The sequence below is a fragment of the Pristis pectinata genome, chromosome 9 (genome assembly GCF_009764475.1).
Source record: "Pristis pectinata isolate sPriPec2 chromosome 9, sPriPec2.1.pri, whole genome shotgun sequence".
Lineage (NCBI taxonomy): Eukaryota > Metazoa > Chordata > Chondrichthyes > Rhinopristiformes > Pristidae > Pristis > Pristis pectinata.
The window spans coordinates 87,921,161-87,931,367 of record NC_067413.1 but is presented as its reverse complement, the minus strand read 5'-3'; positions in this window follow the sequence as shown (position 1 = coordinate 87,931,367).

The window sequence follows — 10,207 nt, the reverse complement described above, 5'->3', positions numbered from 1 at the left end:
TCAATGCCCAGCAACCACTATTGAGCTTGTTACCACAGGAGACAGAGATGGGGTGTTCGCACCAGGATCACTTTGCACTAAAATGAACTTTACTTTTTTTTGTTCTAATTGTGTTCTTTCTTGTAAAAAATGTGTAAAATTTGTGTTTTTCTTGTAAATGCTGCCTATATGATGCTATGTGCCTGTGATGTTGCTGCAAGAAAGTTTTTCATTGTACCTGTGCACACATGTACTTGTGCATATGACAACAAACTTGACTTCAACTTTGATGAGCACTCTCAGTAACTCATCTGTACACATTGACTTAATTTAGTGCTGATTCCTTTAGCCCTCTCATTCTTGGGAATGCATCCAGAGCACAAACTGAGGTGGCGATACAAATGGAAGTCCTGTTCTGTGGAAAGTTAGACTGTGAAGTTTGCAAATTTGCCAAATAGAAGGCAAACCATGAAAGTGAAATACGATTAGCGTGCAGCAACAAGATAAAATGACAGAAGTAGCACAAATGGGATACTTGGAAAACTGGAGAAATCTGATGAAGTACAGGAAGCATTTAGTGTTTAAAGATCATTTGTACTTTTTTTTAAGACAAGCAATATTGCAGAGGCTATGGGTGACAATGTTGAAGAACAAAATGCAGAGACTCATGGATGAAGAAAGCTAGTTTACTTATAGAGTCAGGTTCCAACATGATGTAGTAAATCGGTTGGCACCACAGAGTGTAATGGATGTCCCATTTGATGAGATTGTTGAGAAACCAAAAGCACTTTTCAACCCAGTGCCATCCAAGGTTTATCAAGACTTTCAAGCTTGGTGCCTGTAACCAGATGCAAGAAGAGGCAATTAGCCATTACATTGTCAATCTGAAGCATTTAGCGAGCCAGTGAAATATAACTAAATTTGCAAATTAATATTTTGAATGTAATTAAACATGCAACTTTACAATTGATTCAGCTTGATTTGTCAGTTTGCACAGCCATTCCTTGATTTAAGAAATAGACACATTCCTGGAAAATGTCTGGTTAAGCAGTTTTGTAAATCAAAACAGCAGAGCAAATTGTCTTCTAGCTATTTTCGTTCAGTGTATTTCTATACGTGGAGAGTGGCGCACCATTCGTAATGTCAATGTGAAAGTAGGTGAAGGGGCATGTTGTGATGAGAACATTGTGATTCTGCAATGGGACATAGAAGATTAATTAATTGAGCAAAAACCTGGAAGATGGAACTTAATGTGGAGAAGTGTGAGGTCATGCACTTCAGGAAGAGGAATTAAAAGGCGGATCATTACCTAAATGGAGAGAGACTGCACTGGGGTGAAGTTCAGAGGCATCTAGGTGTTCTAGTGTATGATCACAAAAAGTTACCAGGCAGGTGTAACAGGTAGTTAAGAAGGCAATTTTCATGTTGGACCTTATTGCATAGGGGATGGAGTTTAAAATTGGGACGCTTTGTTCCAATTGCACAGGGTGTTCATGAGGCCACACCTGGAATATTACGTACAGTTTTGGTCCCTTTACCTAAAAAAGAATATGGTAGCATTGAAGGCAGTCCAAAGGAGATTCACCAGATTAATTCCTGCATTGAGAGGATTGTCCTACCAAGAGAGGCTAGACAGTTTGGGTTGGTATCCCTCGGAGTTCAGAAGAATGAGGGGATTGACAAGGTAGATGTTGGGCTGTTTTCACTAGTAGGAGAGTCATGAACAAGTTTGAAGATAAGGGGCTAGTCGTCTAAAACTGAGATGGCTAGAAATTTCTTCTCTCAGAAGGTAGTAAATCTCTGGAATTCTCTGACCCTGAGGGTGATGGAGGCCAGATCATCAGATATAATTAAGGTGGAGATAGATGAATATTTGAAAGATCGAGGAACTGAAGGTTATGGGGAACTGGCACAGAAGAGAAGTTGAGGCCAGCATAGATCAGCCATGATTGTATTGAATGATGGGGCAGATTTTAGGGGCCTGTTGGCCCAATATTTCTCCTACTTTCTTGCGTTCCTGTGTCCTATAACAAAAAAAATCTTTGATGCTTACCCCAAAAGAGTCAATGATGTTATAGCAAAATTTCATACATCAAACATTTGTATATCAAGGAATTACTCGTGTCAGCCTCCAATGTAAATATGCTTACCTTCTAGGCATTTATTGTTGAACTATGTTTCGCAGCTTCAGGCCCAAGTCTGAATGCCATAACAAGCAAGTTGTGTTCAGTTGATGCTCTGTCTCAGTGAACATGTTAAAATGATTACCGATATTAGATCCATTCTGAAGAATCCACAATACACTGGAATTCCCACATGTGATTTCAAAATCATCGTACTTGCTTTCAAGTCCCTCTTACCCAGGACCATCTTATCTCTGTAACCTATCCCAACCCAACAACTGACAGAAGCCTGTTCTCCCTCCAACCATGCTTCAACTGTTGAATTTCCTCTCACCGTCCATCTCGTCAGCATCTTTTCAGAATCCATTTACAGCCTCCCTTTTTGTCCAAGCTCCTCCCTTTCTTTACCTCAGTGTCAGTGTTTGTCTGATTATGATCCCTTGAACAATTTGATATGTTACATTAAAGATGCTTTATTAATGCAGTATTTTTTTAAAGACAACTAAATATACAGTGACTCTTAGCATGATACTAAATTAGTCAAATGGTGCTTAGACATATCATCAGCAGTCAAGACCAACAAGCTAACATTTCTTCTGTTTACAGTGTTTATTTTGGGACCTGATCAGACAAATAAAGAAAATGAGCAGAATGATAAAATGTCCAAGATTTTGCTCCTCCTGTAATTTTACTATTGTGGAATCTCAAAAGCAAACTAATCTAGGAGGCTGGTGATCCACTATAGAAGAGGCTAAACTTAAACTGATGGGAGGCAGCCTGTGCTCTTTGTCCCACTAAAACTTTCTGCGCTGCTTTTTTTAAAGAACAATAGCAAATGCTGTTCCTTCGTATGTGGATCCTTCAGCTCTGGAGCCTGTATTGAACTTGAGCTACGCAGGTACTGAGGACAGTGGGAAAACAAGACTTGTCCAACACCAGAATTGTTCCCAGGCCAATGAGGACAATCATTCTTTGACCAAGGTATTGATTTAGTCTGGAGGTGAGTCTCACTACATTCTCATCCTCCTACATCCTGGTAAGTATTATTGCTGGACCAAGGGGAATGAAATTTAAGCACAGCTTTAAGGCATCTCAAGACCGTAGCTACACCAGGAATTTGAGAGGTTGCTGACAGTGATCAGGAGCCACAAGTGGCATCTGGAAGAATCACTGGAAATCAAAAAGCTGCCGATACTGGAAATCAGAAATAAAATCTGAATATGTTGGAAACAGTTAACAGATCAGAGAGCATCAGTGGAAAGAGAAACAGAGCTAACAATTCAAGTCAAAGACCTTATGTCAGAATGCCGATGAGTTCCAATGAAGTATCTCAGACCCGAAATGTTAACTCTGTTTCTCTTTTGTACATTTAACTGACCACTCCTGGTCACACTTCAAATTGGATTACCCATATTTAGTAAATCCAACAAATGCACCTGGCAAAAACCTGATGGAGCACCAGTTAAAAATTGACTCAAACATTTTTTTGTTTCATTCTCACACAGCCCAATCAACAAATCCTCTTTCTCGTGTAGCCAAGGAAGCCAATGACATCAGATTTATGCAAACAAATGGCAGTTCAACCTTCAACTAATTGGGTGTCCATTGTGGCCAAGCTACTGCGTGGAAAGTTTTAACCTGGACAAGAAGCCGGGATCAGCAAGTTTGGATCAGCAAGTTTTCTGATGTAATGTTTTTCTAATGTAATGATGGCCTGTTTTCTGTGCTGTAGTGTTCTATGGTTCTAAGCCAATCCAATTAATAACTGCCAGGGCTTGTCTGAGCTTCTGCCTGCCTGAATTCAGTACAAAGAGATAACTGGTTGGCTGCTGTTGGAAAAAGATAAGATAAGACAAGATGAGATATTTTTATTAGTCACATGTACATCAAAACACACAATGAAATGCATCTTTTTGCATAGAGTGTTCTGGGGGCAGCCCGCAAGTGTCGCCATGCTTCTGGTTCCAACATAGCACGCCCGTAACTTCCTAACCTGTACGTCTTTGGAATGTGGGAGGAAACCGGAGCACCCAGAGGAAACCCATGCAGACACGGGGAGAACGTACAAACTCCTTACAGACAACAGCAGGAATTGAACCCGGGTTGTTGGCGCTGTAATAGCGTTATGCTAACCACTACACTACCGTGTCTTGTGGCTTTCTATAGTTTGTCAAGCTGTCTGAATGGAGAGAGCTGTCTCACAGACTAGCTCAACAATACCCTGACAAAGTTGTACTAACCTTACAGACAATGTGTCAAACTCCACCAAGACAGTCACCAAGTACTCCTTACTCCACCTGTAGGACACACCCAACAGGTGGGAGGAAGTAGTTCTGGGTGTCCTCAACGTTGACTCCAGTCCCAATGAAGTCTCAGAATAACATGTCAACATGAGCAAGGAAGCCTGCTTCTGGTGACTATCACCCCTCAGCTGTTGAATCAGTGTTGCCACATGTTATACAACACTTCAAAGAAACACTGAAAGTAGCACATGCACAGAATGCATGGCAGTGAGGACTTCAATGTCCATCAAGAGCACCACCACTGACCTAGCTGGACTAATCCTGAATGGCATAACCTCTAAGCTGGGCTTGTGTCTGTCAGTGAGGGACACAACAAGTGGCATAATTCTACCAGACTTTCTCTTTACCAGTTGCATCTGCCTAAAATCATGTTGTAGAAATGACTAACGCACAGTCCTTGTGGGGTCAAAGTCCTGTCTTCATAAGGAATATTTGCTCCATCACGCTGTTGTCTATCAGCAGCAGCAGAAATGAACACCACCACCATTTCCAACATCAAACCAGGCATATCCGTCATTCTGCTTTGCAATCAAGACAAGGCATCCACCCTGGTTCAATGAAGAGTGCAAACAACCATACTGGAAGCAACACCAGATTTATGGAAACAGGAGGTGCCAGCCTGGTGAAGCTGCAACAGGACCTAATGCATGCTAGACAGCAAAAACAGGGAGCAATAGACAAAATTTAGTCACAACCAACAAATCAGATCAAAGGCCTGCACATTTCATCATGAATGGGGAGAACAATTAAACAGTTAACTGGGGGAGGAGTCCAAAAGTACATCCTCATCCTTACTGATGTCAGTGTCCAGCATATGAGTGCTAAACACAAGGCCGAAGCATCCACAGCCATGTTCAGCCAGAATTGCGGAGTGGGTGATCCGTCTCAGCTTCTTCTGAGATCCCCACATCACCGAAGACAATCTTCAACCAATTCAATTTGTCACACATGATATCAAGTAATGGCTGAGAGCACCTGAGGCCATGGGACCAAATAAGATCCCACTGTGGTACTGAAGACCTTCACTCCAGAACTAGCTAGGCCTCTAACCAAGCTGTTCCAGTACAATTAGATTGGTTTATTATTGTCACATGTACCAAGGTACTGTGAAAGACTTGTCTTGCATACCGTCCATACAGATCAATTCATTGCACAGTGCATTGAGGTAGTACAAGGTAAAATGACAACAGAATGCAGAATAAAGTGTTACAGTTACAGAGAAACACTGTCATTCAGTGTACAACACTGGCAACGATGTACAACACTGGCAACTACCCAACAATGGGAAAAATTGCCTAGGTATGTCCTAAACAAAAAAAAGCAGGAAAAATCAATCTGGCTAGCCACTGCCCAATCAATCTACTTGCAATTATCAGCAATGTGATGGAAGGTATCATCAACAGTACTATCAAGCAGCACTTACTCACCAATAACCTCTTCATCAATAGCCAATTTGGGTTTCACCAGGACCACTTTGCTCCAGATCTCATTACAGCCTTAAGAATAGCCTTGATCTAACTAATCACTAAGAACTGAATTCTAGAAGTGAGGGGAAACTGCCTGCCCTTGGCATGGAGGAAACATTTGACTGAGTACGGCATCAAGCAACCTTGGTGAAACTGAATTCAATGAGCATCAAAAGGAAAAGACTCTAAAGGTTAGAGTCGTATCTTTCACATCAGAAGATGCTTGTTGGAAGTTAATCACCTCAGCCCCAGGACATCACTGCAGGGGTCCATCAAGATAGTGTCATCTGTCTAGCCATTTTTTAATTGAGTCATCATTGACCACTGCACAATGCTTAGGTCCATTCACAGCTGCTCAGCAAATGAAAATTTCCATGCCTACATATAGCAAGACTTAACCAACAAGGGCTAGTAGGCAACAAGTAGCATTTGTGTTGCAATAATCTCCAACAAGAGTTCCTCCTGCAATCCCAGCAATCAGAAAAGACAATATTCAGCCACATCTAACCACCTACCCATGATATGCAATGGCATTAGCATCACTGAGTTCCCCACAATCAACGTTTGGGGGAATGACCATTAACCAGAGACTTAGCTAGAACAGCCACATAAATGCCAAGGCTATAAGAGCAGGTCAGAATCGGGGTACCCTCCAGTGAGTGACTCACCTCCTGACCTTCTAAACCCATTGTGTCTTCTTCATGCCATGTCAACAGTGTGAAAGAATGCTCTCTGATTGTCTGGATGAACAGCTCCACCCACACTTAAGAAGCTTGATATCATCCTGTACAAAATCATCCCCTTGATTCGTACCTAATCAACGACCCTGAAAATTCATTCCCACCACCATCAGCACACCGTGACTATATCATGTATACCGTTTATAATATGCACTGCAGTTACTCACCCAGGCTCACACAGTACTCATAAACCTGTTACCTCTACCACAAGAATGCTTCAGGCACATGGAAGCACCACCACCTATGTGTTTCCCTCTATATCACACACCATTCTGATTTGGTAAGATATCACCAGTTGTCGATCAGTGCTCGGTCTAAATCCTGGACGTCTCTCTCCAATAGCAACCGCACCAAAGAACTGCAGCAGCTGAAGAGGATGGCCCACTGCCACCAAGTCCATCCAGAGCCAATTAAAGAATGGACAATAAATGCTAGCCTTGCAAGTGATGCCCAGATCCCAACAACAAAGAATTAATTAGAAAAATGCCTCTTCGAATCTGAGATGCCAGCTGGAAGCATGTGTGTTAAAATTGCTCCAACTTCCACCCCACAATCACCCACTCCTTCCCCCCACCCCACGACAGATATTGTTGGGCTTAAGCCGCTTTCCTAATCAGGATTTCAGTGCTTGTTTATTAAGAGACTTATTGTTTTGGAATATTCAGTAAATGATGTTAACAAGCCCCAGACCTATGATACAGACTGGAAACCACTCATCACTTCCTATGATTTAGCAAAAGTCATTCAGGAAGAGCTTGCACCCCACTCAGAGAAATTCACATCTAGACTCCTATAAAATTAAACTGCTGCCATGCCTAATCACTAATGAGAGAAAAGCAAATCACCTCAATCGTGTTTTAGTAATGTTGATATCATTCTCCCTTTGCCTTTGTCCTTTCTGTTTCGCCATGCTTCTGACCCATCCCAGCCCATTATGGTGCCACTGACATGAGTCCGTCCATCTACGAGTGATTGTAACTAAGATCTGACAAACTGTTCCCAAGTGTTTTCTTTCTTTATGTAGGGCTTTTGACAGCCCTTCAATTTCTAAGCAAATAAAAGTGGCAAAGGCATAAATCATGTCAGAACACATTAACACACCACTTGTGTACAACTTCATTGTGACAAAAAGTAACATAGTGGGGTCAAAAGCACAGCTCATAATACAATGGCCCTTACAGACATGGTAATAGACGCATTTAAAGTTGTTGCTCCTTTCATGAATATGGACGATAAATCATTTGTAACAATGGCTTTATAGCTTATATCATCAGTCTCACTGATTACTTAAGATGAATCTCCCATTTTCATCACCCTGGCAGTTGCTATTAACCAGCAATTAATTGGAAATGCCATAAAAAGCTATGGTTACAAGAGCACCTCAGAGGCTGGGTATTTTGCAGAACCTCCCCTGATGTCCCAAAACCTTACCGCCAGCTATGAGGCACACATCAGGAGTTTGACAGAATACTCTCCAATTGGCTGGTTGAGTGCAGCTCCAACACTGAAAAAGTTTAACAGCATCCAGGACAAAGAAGCCCATTTAACTAGAACCCCAGACATCAGATAGCCTCTGCAACTCGCCAAGACTTCTTCAACAGCAACTCTCAAGACTTTTACCTTTGGTACCTATAACGAGGGATGTAGGTGCATGAAACTCACAACATGCAAGTTCCCCTCCATGTTGCACATCATACTGTTTTGACATATATCAACATGTCTTAGTAGTTGCTGGGTCATTATTTTGGATCTCTATACCTGACAATGCAGTAGGAACACCTTCACATAAAGCCTACAGGGCTTCTGAAGGGTACTCACCACTACCTTCACTAGGACAAATAAGGATAGGAAATAATTGCTACTCTTGTCAGTGATACTGTATTCTAAATATGAATGAAAACAAATTGGGTACATCCTGTATTTTTTTTTAATTTGTTAGCCTCAAATGAAATGCACACCATTCCAACCCAGAACAGTGGTAACATCAGATATAATACAACGTATGTTCTCCATCTGTGTTCTATGGGTATATATGACATATCCATGACATATCAACAACCCCATAAAGCTCTGGGAAAATCTTGACTCTTCCTGCACATTTTACACAAACCAATTAAGGTAAAATTAAAGCTTTCCAAAGATCTTGTTTCTTACTTATTGAGTACTTTGAACCCTATTTGCTATTTTAGCTTTTCGACTATCAGCAAATCTTATCTAAATGAGGTAAATCCCTAACTGCAGAAATTCTGTGTGCACCAGAATATAGTCACTGTGGCTATCCTGTAAGCATGTGTCAAACCTAACCACAGTTACCACTGTCATGCAATTTTTAATTAATTGCCTTAATCTTCATAAATCTCTTGCACGTGATTTTTTACTGCACGTCACAAATATTTGTTTCTATTAGATTTAAACATGAACAGTTTAGCTTCTTTTAGCTGCTTAATACTAATTATATGTTTAATATTTTAACTCTGTGGATGAAATTCTTAATTAGAATCGGAGAAATTTAAAACATAAAATGAGGCCATTCAGTTCATCATGTCCATGCCCTCCAGAAATGGACTTCAGGCTAAGGCCACTTCCTAGCTTTGGTCCATACTCCTGCAAATTATGCCTTAAATGCTCTTCCCACTACTGTTTGTAATGGATTTCTATCTCCACCGCGTGTTCAGCCAGTGGGTTTCTAACCCCTAACACTCACTGGTGGAAATAATTTGTTCCCAGCTCCTCAATAAATCTTCTACCTTAACTTAAATAAGATTTTTCTATTTACTCTGTCTCGTAAATTTAAACATCTCCCTCAAATTTCCCTTCAGTCTCCTAAGTTGCAAAGAAAACCCCAGACCAGACCATATCTCCTAACGATAATTTTTCAATCCTGATAATATCTTCACTCTGCATCTTCACTCATACTATCACATCCTTCCTGTGGTGTGGTAGCCAGAACTATTCATTAAGCAAAACCACAATTAAGCAAGTAAAAATTTAAATGCAGTTTCTGTAATCATAGTCATAGAGTTAGACAGCACAGAAACAGGTTATTTGGCCAACCCCACCCAAGATAACTATCAAGTACCTCATCTAAAGTAATAATATTAATTATAAATCTTTAATAAAATGAATTTGTCTTCAGCATAGAAAAATATGGAAAATATTTCTTCAAGAAAAAGTACTTAACAAAACTTTAAACATCTATACAGGATAATTGTGATTTCATTGCACACAGAGGAAATCTATGTCCTGTGAGTCTTGTTCCATTAGATTTTTTGGATATTACTGGCTTTTGCAATCATTACTCCTTCTAAAGTTGTTCAGAAGGTATTTTGCTTCTGTCTTAAAACATAGAAGGCAATTAGGTGATTAATTTTATGAATAACATCTTGTCAATAAAGCAGCATTACATTGCTTGCATGCAGGGACAGCCTGATACAAAGTTCTTTCAAAGGAACTTATTCATCCCTACTAACAAAAGTGGATGAATTCAGTCAGTTCTATTTGCCCTAGAAATTGGGCAGTGTATTAGACCACACCAGTGATAATACAGGGAAAATTACATTATCATCTTCAACACACACAGCTATTGGACTCCAATT